Raw genomic sequence first — 11,339 nt, forward strand, 5'->3', positions numbered from 1 at the left:
ATATATATATATATATATATATATATATAAGTATATATTATGTTCTGAGTTCAAATATACATACATGGGGTGATGCCTCGATATACAAACCTGTTCCCGGAGACCACTCGTAAACCAAAAACTCGTGATGCAGGGCAACAACTTCCCATGGTATTTCAATTAGAGGTTAAATAAGCCTCGTTAAGGGATGATGATATCCAATGAATTTACTGGTTTCTTACCTATTATTTATTTTGAATATTAGATTTAATATTCAAAAATAGCTAATTAAAGACAAGGTGAGATTGTCCAAAATGTAGAGACCCATTATCACCTGTTTGGGACTGATACTTTGGTAATGTCCTTTAAGTTTTAAGTTCAAATCTTGACATGGTCAGTATTTGCCTGTCAACCTTCTAGGATGCCTAAAATTAACACATCAACATCAACCCCCAGGACTTTACTGGTGCTTTATTTAAACTCTCATCATCATAACAGTCACTTCTTCTTGCCTGCATGGGAGAGATAGAATTGGTAGAGGTGGATTTTCTACAGCTGGATCCCACTACCGTTTCCAAGCAAGATAACATAAAGTTCTCTCTCTCTCTCACTTCCTTCTTTTTCTCCTCTTTCTCTATTCCTCTTACTTATCCTCTCTCTTCTCTCCCTCCCACTTTTCTCTCTCTTCTCTCCTACCTTCTGCCTCTTGTCTTGTTTTGTTATTCTCTCTCCCTTCCGTCCTTTCTCTTCTCTCCCACATCTTTCTACCCTCTTGCCTCTCCCCCTCTTCTTAAAATAATTGTAGAAGCAATTTCTGGCTTTTCTATTAACATATGTTGTTACCATTGTTTTTCAGGAAGATCAGCTTGGTTTGTCTTTGCTGACGCTGGAACAGCTGGAAGCAGAAGAGATGCAGTCAAAACTGGAACAGTGTACTCAATACGTGTAAAAGAGGTGCCTGCTTTAACAACTGATGCCACCAGCCTCCAATACCATTTGGGAATGAGTTGGTTTACAGTCACAGTCACTTTATGGAAAGGAGGGATTGTGAAGGAGACACAACAAGGATATCATGTCGTTGCAGAACAGACCATATATTTGCAATACTTTTGCATATCGATATTGTCAGGTCTTGTTCGGAGTCTAGAGACTGTCTGTCTGTATGTCACACAAGACTTTTTTGTAAATATACAACAACAAAGTCCACAGCTAGAATTCCTCAGGGATATCAACTTTTTTAAAAAAAAAATAAATATATTCTCATTCCATATATATTTGTTACTATTTCTTTTACTTCAGAATTTAGGCAGTGAGTCGGTAGAGCATCAAATACAATGCAGTGTTTGTTCTGGCTCTGCAGTTGGCATTCAAACCAGAAGTCAATCTCCAGCTTTTGCCCTTAAGCATTTAAACCAGCCCCACCCAGCCCAAATATTCTACCTGTTTTATGTTCAAACCATCCAGATCTGGCCTCTCGTACCTATCTTACAATGTCATCCTAAAGATAATCACATCATCGAAATCTTAAAGCTGTGAGATAATCCATGATTAATTCAAAACTATGTGAATAGATAAGCATTACATTTGACAGGGTAATCTGAATGCTAAAGGGTTAGACCAACCATATCAGGCCCAAATATTCTACTTGTTTTTCATTCAAACCAACCAGATCCGGCCTCTCACACCTAGCTTACAATGTCATTCCAAAGATAAAGAATCACATCACTGAAATTTCAAAGTTACAAGTTAATGCAGGATTAATTCCAAGCAGTGAAATAAATAAGTAATTTAATTGATTGAATAATCTGAGTGCTAAAGGGTTAAAGAGGACTAAGGTACCGGTGTGGGGTGGTGGGAGTTGACTCTTGTCTTTTTTTTTTTTTTTTTTTTTTTTTTTTATTGTTAACACAACATTTGGCTAATATACCCTCCAGCCTTTATCAGATGTCTTGGGGAAATTTCGAACCTGGTTTCTCATTCCTAACACATCCAGTTACGTATGGATGTCAAACGAACCCTTATTTTTATTTTTCATTTTTTCAAAACTTTTCAAATTTCAAAGGTAATTTATGGACAGACACTGTGTGTATGTGTGCATGCAGGTGTTTATGTCCGTTTGTCTGGACATTGTAGTTGTAAAGGAGTGCCACCACCATAAAAATAAAAGTGATGTCCATTTGTAGTCTGGCCATGTGGAATATTACTTTGCTTGGAAACAGGTGAGGGTTGACTCCAAGAAAGGGGTCTGGTCACAGCTGAGTGTGTGTGTGTGTGTTTTGAAATGTTGTTTCTGCTATACAAGTATTTGAGCCCAGGTCGTCAGTCTGCAAATTCTTCATAGTGCCATTTAAAACAATAATGGACCAAGGGTCATTACCAGAAACTGTTGAGAGATGACAGCACTGGTACCATGGACCTGTGGATGAGAATGTCAGAGGGAAGTATGGCAAGACAGATTCTTCAAGCTGAGCCAACCGTCAAGAGACCTAGGGGTAGACCAAGGATGAGATGAGTGGATAATGTCCATAGTCTCAGTTGATCACGCTTGGGAACACATCTGGAAAGTGTAGTGATGGTTGCTCCTGATAGGAACCTATGGAGATGGTGTTGAGGACTCTTACCTCTACAACTCTACCAGAGATGGTGGGCAGACAGATGAACAGGCAGAATGGTGGATGGGTGGGCAGAAGTGCAGTATTATGGACATGTGAATAGAATGTCTTAGGAAAGAATTGCAAGATGGATTCTTCTTGCCAAGCCAATGAACAGAAGATATAGGGATGGCAAAAATGAGATAACTTTTTAAGGTTATTTTTACAGATTTTCTATAGAAATTATAGCCAGCATCAATTTGTTACATTTTGTATCCAAATACATCTAACGTAAACAAAAATGTCATTGAAGATGGAAATGGCACTATGAAGAATTTGCAGATTGATGACCTTGGCTCAAATACTTGTATAGCAGAAACAGCATTTCAACACACATACACACATATATATATATATATATATATATACACATACCGTGGGGGGAGAATAAATATTCGTACATGTCAAAATTATTTATTTATTTAATTTCTAATGAACACAAATGGGATATACCAATACTATATTTGCATAGACATGCATAAACTAAGAATATGCAAAAGAAACTAATAAATTATAGTAACTAATGAATTTATATACAAATATAAATATTTAGGGGTGAAAAAAGTATTCGTACAGAATAAATTTGAGTTTCTATGCCACAAAATACTGTTCAAATAATTTCTTTTTCTAGAACTTTCTCGTTTGTTCCAATAATCTTATCAGTAGTCATTTTTAAGTGTCAAAAAGCTAGCTTCTTCATTCAGCACTGAGACAACATAAAGTAGTGTCGTAATAATGGCAAAAAGTACAGAACTCACAAATTCAGTGAAAAACTTAATCATTGAACAGTGGAAAGCAGGTAAAAGTTACAGGAAAATATCAGAGACCCTTTGTATTCCATATCTTCATTTATTGAAAGATATAAAACATCGGAAACTTGAAAATAGAATAAGATCCAGTGCACAACGCAAGATTTCCCCTAGATCTTTAAGAAAAATGAAGCAAAGAATCGAAAAAAACGCAATGATCACCAGAAAGGAGTTGTAAGAAGATTTGTTAGCTTCAGGGACTGGTATTACACTACGAACCATCAGCAATGAACTTCATAGGAATGAACTGAAGTCACGCTTTCCTAGAAAAACTCCTGTTAACTAAAAGGCAAAGAGATGCCCGTTTAAAATTTGTTTATGAACATAAAGATAAATCTGATACATTCTGGGAAAATGTTCTATGGACAAAACGAATCAAAAATTGAATTGTTTGGACGAAATTCGTGTAGCCATGTTTGGAGGAAAGATGGTACCACCTATTCACTGAAAAACACAATTCCTACTCTAAAGTTTGGAGGTGGTAACATAATGGTGTTGGGGGTGTTTCTCTGCAAATGGCACTGGCCATTTACATGTAATACATGGTAGAATGAATGCAGAGATGTACCAAAATATCTTGAACAATAATTTATGGGACTCTATAGAAAAGCTCCAGCTTTGTGAAGGGCGGGTTTTACAACAGGATAACGACCCTAAGCACGTGGGGAAGTCTACCAAAAAATGGATTGTCAATCACAATATAAAATTATTAGAATGGCTAAGCCAGTCACCTGATTTGAACCCCATTGAAAACTTGTGGCGTATTTTGAAAATTAAAATTCATTCAAGAGCCCCAATGTGCATTCCAGATTTGAAGAAAATTTGTCAAGAAGAATAAGAAAAAATTCCTAAAGAAACATGCAAATCATTGATTAAGAACTAAAAGAAGAGATTGTTGGAAGTGGAACTGAATAATGGTTATGCTACGAAGATATTAAATTCGAATTATCAGATATTTATGTGCTGTACGAATACTTTTTTCACCCCAAAATATTTATAATTGTATATAAATTCATTAGTTACTATAATTTATTAGTTTCTTTTGCATATTCTTAGTTTATGCATGTGTATGCAAATATAATATTGGTATATTCCATTTATGTTAATTAGAAATTAAATATATAAAGAATTTTGACATGTACGAATATTTATTTCCCCCCACTGTATATATATACAATAAACCTTTCAGTTTCCATCTACCAGATCCACTCTCAAGGCTTTGGTTGGCTTGGGGTTATAGTACAAGACACTTGCCAAAGGTGCCACTCAGTGGAATTGAACTTGGAACCATGTGGTTGGAAAGCAAGCTTCTTGCCACACGGCCACCAATTCCTGACAACTAACCTTAAAAAGCGATTTAATTGCACTGCTAACACAGTAGGACACAGTACTGACTTATGCAATAGTAATACACTACCAAGTCTACAAAGTATATTAAATGCTTTATAATGAAACACAGTATCCCTACATGTAATGAGATAATTGAATTATATCCATAGTCAAAGACAGAGGCCTTTGGGAATCTGACCAGAAAGTGTAATAATGGTCAATTCTGACAGGACCTGATGGAGGTGGTGTTGAGGACATTCAATTATATATTTGTCAGACTTTCAGAATAACTCTTACATAAATTGCCCCCCCCCCTTTTGGTTGAGGGTCCACATTTCAAAACACTCGCCATAAGACTTTTTTTAAAGCTTTTTAGTCCTTGCATTTTGTTTTTTCATCCCTTGCCCCATCCCCTCATTGTATCTTTAGAACAAAAGCCACCACTTTCTATTTATATACTCTTTTACATGTTTCAGTCATTTGACTTCAGCCATGCTGGAGCACCACCTTGAAAGGTTTTAGTCAAAGAAATCGACCCCATGACTTATTCTTTGCAAGCCTGGTACTTATTCTATCGGTCTCTTTTGCTGAACTGCTAAGTTACCAGGACATTAACACACCAACATTGGTTGTCAAGCGATGGCAACAAAGACACACGTACATGAAAATAAATATATATATATATATATATATATATATATACGATGGGCTTTCAGTTTCTTATTTCTGTATTGCTCACAAGGGGCTAAACATAGAGGGGACAAACAAAGGGATTAAGTAGATTACATCGACCCAGTGCGTAACTGGTACTTAATTTATCGACCCTGAAAGGATGAAAGGCAAAGTCAACCTCGGTGGATCTTGAACTCAGAATGTAATGTCAGATGAAATACCGCTAAGCATTTCGCCCAGTGTGCTAATGTTTCTCCCAGCTCACCACCTTTCAGTTTCTGTCTACCAAATCCACTCACAAGGCTTTGGTTGGCCCAAGGTTATAGAAGACACTTGCCCAAGGTGCCATGTGGTTAGGAAGCAAGCTTCTTACCATACAGCCCATGCATAAATCAAAATTACATTTTATTTAAACAAGATTTTAATCATGAAAATTAAAATGTGGAACACTTATAACATTGAAAACATATTGTGCAACATACTTAGAACAATTTAGTTTTATTGCTTAGCAAAAAGAATTCACCTAACAGTATGTTTCTTGTTTATGTTTGTTTTGTAAAAGATTAACATTGGGTTGTCCGGAAAGTTCGTGCCGATTTTTAAAGGAAAGGAAAAGGTCAATAAATACTTGCCATTACATTTTTAATCAACCAAATACGAACCATTTTGTTGCCCAGTGCATCTCCATCTTTCCTTTAGCTTGAAAATACCCTCTTCCCAGAATTGAGGTGGTTTCATGGCAAATAAGTCGGAAGGCAAGCTACTATAAATCGGCACAAACTTTCCGGACAACCCAATATTAGTTGTAAGACAACTAGAAACAGATACAAAAGAGGGGTCAGTATTTCATGTTTGAGCAGTAAATGGAACACAGCTTCATCCTTTTATCAACAACTGTTATATCTCATGTGTTTCCAGTGCTCTGTGGAATCCAGAGGCAACGTCTGGTTGCAAATAACCGGTGGTAGACATAGCAAATTGCTGAGCTTCGTTATTGCAGGTTCACAATTGAGGCGGAGGAGTGGCTGTGTGGTAAGTAGCTTGCTTACCAACCACATGGTTCTGGGTTCAGTCCCACTGCGTGGCACCTTGGGCAAGTGTCTTTTACTATAGCCTCGGGCCGACCAAAGCCTTGTGAGTGGATTTGGTAGACGGAAACTGAAAGAAGCTCATTGTATATATGTATGAGTGTGTATATGTTTGTGTATCTGTGTTTGTCCCCCCAACATCGCTTGACAACCGATTCTGGTGTGTTTACGTCCCCGTAACTTAGCGGTTCGGCCTAAGTGACTGATAGAATATGTACTAGGCTTACAAAGACTAAGTCCTGGGGTCAATTTGCTCGACTAAAGGCGGCGCTCCAGCATGGCCACAGTCAAATGACTGAAACAAGTAAAAGAGTAATTCCCCACCGTTTCAATGGTTCTGCACTGAGAAGAATGGAGACATTTGCTCTTCTGTTGTTATACACAGAAGTTCAATGGCTGTCAGAGGGAAACTGGCTGAGAGTTTCTATTCACTTTTAAAAGAAGTTGTCAAATTCTTGCAGAGACTCTTATTCTGTTGTGATGAACCAAGAAACCTCAAGCATGACATTGCTTATATGGCAGATATATTCACAAAATTCAATGAAATTAATTTGCAATGACAAGGATATGAGGTTATACCATATCAAAGTAACATCAGCCCTCTCTACATTTCTATCCTCCAAGTTACAACTTTTCAAATGCAACAGAAACCATTGTTAGTTCTTCCAGCTTCTGAGCCTCTCTGAATTGGAGAAGGAAAAGCGCTTACCAAAAGAGGACATTCAAATGTATTATTCATACCTGGGATTTCACTACTGATCTTTCTCCACCCCTATCAGTCTTCGTATCTACCCCAAGGTCCAATCTGTGCAACACAGAATTAAATATTAGAGGCTGTTTCCATTTAAGGGGTTTCATTGCGTTCAGTAATTCTGGTAACGAGGCCCTGTGGCTTCCTATATGGGGTTAATTCTCACTACTGAAAGCAAAGGACATGGTCTATGGGTCCACGTACATAAAAGATGGAAGCGAGGGTTGAACAGGTTGGTTGGCCATGGCCGGAAGATTGACCTGAAACTTCAATACTACCACCAATAACACAAACAAGAACATGGTAATCATACGTAGATCGAAGAAGAGAATTTACAAGAAGAGATTGCAAACTGCAGAGAGAATGAAAGAAAAAAGTTGATCAGTATAATAATAATAATAATAGTAATGGTTTCTAATTTAGACAGAAAGGTTGAAGTTTTGAGGGGAATGGAAGAGAGGGAAGGCTTAAGTAGATGACAGCGACCCCAGTATTTAACTGGTACTTTATTTGAATCGACCCTAGAAGGATGAAGGGTAAAGGTAACTTCAACAGCAGGTAGACTTTGAATTCAGAATATACAAGAACCAGAATGAATGTAGCAAGGCACTTTTTCTTTTCTTCTTCCGACGCTATTTTGCCTCCATCTTTGATGACATCATAATAAAAAAATGATTTTTTTTTTTCAAGTACTAATTAGAAAAAAATTAAACAATTCTCAAATAAATTTCACTGTATGTTTTTATTCCATCATCATCATCATCTTTACAAATACAAAAAAAAAAGACAAATAAAATTTATATTTACCTCTATTGTTTTTTTTTTGTGACTTGTGTTTTTCTCTTTTTTTTTCCTTAAATTTTAATTATTTAAAACAAATTAGAACTGAAAACGATTAACGACTTCAGTTTAATTTGATGATATGAATTAGGAAATACGATGAAAAAATACTTTATTTTTTTGTTTTATTTATTGTCAATGTTATAATTATCATCATCATCGTCGTCGTTATCATCATCATCATCATTATTATCATACAGATGAAAAAGAAATGTGTTTATCATAGATTTCCTAGGGAACTTAGAAAAAAATCTTTTAAATCACTTTTCTTTAAACCCCCATTCCAGTCAAAATGTGCTAAAGAATTTAAATTTCATTTTGCTTTTTTTTAATCATTGATGGGGAGGGCGAGCTTTTTCCAACAGAAAGCTAAATTCTGTGAGTGTGTGCATGTCTTGCAGAACCGATTCCAGTTGAATGTCTAAAGATTTCTAACGATTCCAGAGGAATGAGGAAAAACAAAATACAAAACCAAGAACCAACCCAACAAGAATTGAACATGGAACTAATTAGAGAGGGGGGGGTGAAGTTTGTCCTTGAATAACAATGCTTCCTAATTTTGGCACACACCCAGTGATTTTGGGAGGAGGGGGCAAGTTGATCACATCGACCCCAGTACATGACTGGTACTTTATTTCATCAACCCCAAAAGGATGAAAGGCAAAGTTGGCCTTGGCAGGATTTGAACCCAGAATGTGAAGAGCTGGAGAAGATACTGCCGAGCATGTTCATCCAACAGATAAGTTTTCGATTTAAGCACAAGGCCAGCAATTTTAAAGAGGAAGGTCAGTCAACTACATTGACTCCCAGCCTGCTGCTTGCTTGATTGGTCATTATTTAATCGCACCTAGAGGAATGAGAGGGTTTGAACTCAGCCCAAACGAATACCACTTGTCTGATGCTCCAACGATTCTACTAATGGCAGAACTGACCAAGATTGGAGAGCAATGAGTCGGTGGCCAGGTTGGTGTGAGCCTTTCCTATTTGTTTAAGAGTGGTACCCCAACATACGCAGAGGTGAAGCAACTAAGGGGTGGAGGAAGAGGTGAATGGGAATTCAAGCAATCAAAGCCCTGCCCTTTATTTGGGAAAACTGGAAGAACAGATGAACAATTAAAAAACAAAATTTATCCCTTTGGGTGGGAGACAGGGATGGGGCCAAATGTGAGTGAGTGCAGACAGTGCTTTAATAGATTCCAAATTTTATATTTGGGAGGGAGGGCCATATTTTTATTTTTTTTTTGTTGTTAATTATAAATTCACTGCTGTGTATGGCGGGGTGGGTGCAAGGTTGAATCAATGCTGGAGGCCATAGCAAGAATATTCAAATATAGGCGCAGGTTAGTTTTTACTGAGGGGAATAAAACTTATGGCAAGTTTTCAATAACCACTCACATAGGGGCCAAGCATGCACACACATATGTGTGTGTGTATGTATAGTTGACTGTGTACTAGCCCTTTTTTCTTTCTTTATACTCATTCTTTCCCTAATTTTAGCCATTGTTTGTAGCCAGTGATGTTGGGGATCATTACCTTTAAAGGGTTTTAACCAAATATATCAATGTCAAGCCACCCCCTACTCAGACCCTCAAGGAGAAAGGAGAGGAAAAAAACAAATGACCAAGGATGCAGGTGAGGATTGGATTTGAACACCACTTGAATGTAAATGAACGTAACTAAATGACACAATATTTTTGCCTGATGCTCTACCAATTATGCCATCGAACCACTATATTGAATGCAACTGAATATAAATTTGGCTTTAAATTATAAAAAAAAAAGTAGATAAGTTTTAAAGTTTAAGGGCCAGAAATGGAACAGTACAAAAGAGAATTATAAATTTAATGGTTATGTTTATTGCCAAGACATGAAAATAAAATTATTAACTGTTTCAAATTTTGGCACAAAGTCAGCAATTTTTAGGGGGGATGGAGGTTAGTCGATTACACCAACCACAATACTTGGCAAAGTTGACCTTGGCAGGATTTGAACTCAGAATGTAAAGAACTGGAAGAAATACCACTAAACATTAACAATAATAACAAATAATTGAAATTCGAGAAATGCTGATTATTGAACTTGGAATCAGGTGTCGAAGGGGGTTTAATTAATTAGCAGCCATAGAATGAAGTGAAGCAACTTTCATCCGGGAGATGGACCTCTTCTACAGAAAAAGCAGTCCTATTGAAACCTCTATATTGCCCTCCTTAGTACCAACTTTAACCCACGTCCCTAACATGTTGAGCTCACCAGTTATACTGTATAACATACATATATCATATTAATGTGTGTTACCAATGCAGATGTTGTATACGTAACGAGTGTTTTAAACACACAGCATGTTATTACTACTACTACTATTATTATTATTAGTATTATTATTATTGTTGTAAGGGGAGGTGGGTAAAAAATGGTTGATCAATTATATCAACGTCCGTCCCCAAACACTGGCTTTTTCGTGCTGTATTGGCCTTAGAAAGATGAAAGGCATAAAAGCTAAAAGGGATCTGGGATTCATCAGAAAGGATCCGTTTTTCATCTTCCTTTTCTAAATTGAATATACGTATATACACATATTACATATGTATACATACATACAATATGCATTATATGATATAAATATATATGTACGATACATATATACAAAATAGACAAATATATATAAAATACATGCATACATATTTTATATAAATATATATATAAAACAATATATAACATGAATATGTATACATAATATACATACTTTATAAATATATATATATATTACACATATATAATCATATAATATTAATGTTTTATATATATGTATAGATAATGAAATGTATATAACAAACACCAACAAGTAACAAACATTGAATTGTTATAAGAAAAAAAACTTTCTTGCTCAGCAGAAAGTAAAAGACTTAGCAGATTCTATTCTCAATCAGCTTTGATATATATATATATATATATATATATATATATATAAAATAACAAATTGGTTGGCAAAGAGACAACTAGTAATAAAAGATATCAAACAAAGACGCTGACCCAAATGCCAAAGGAATATTATCCATTACATCGGCTAGAGAACTTTTGGTAGGGAGGGGTTATTTTTCACTGACCTTCGCCTCTAACATCAAGAGAGGACATGAAGAAGAACAAACCCCTGTAGGAATTGGTGAACTAAAATACTTTATCTCATCCTTGTGCCTAAAATAGCTTTAAATTGGCTGCTTTT

The sequence above is a fragment of the Octopus bimaculoides genome, chromosome 27, assembly GCF_001194135.2.
Source record: "Octopus bimaculoides isolate UCB-OBI-ISO-001 chromosome 27, ASM119413v2, whole genome shotgun sequence".
In the NCBI taxonomy this organism is placed as follows: Eukaryota; Metazoa; Mollusca; class Cephalopoda; order Octopoda; family Octopodidae; genus Octopus; species Octopus bimaculoides.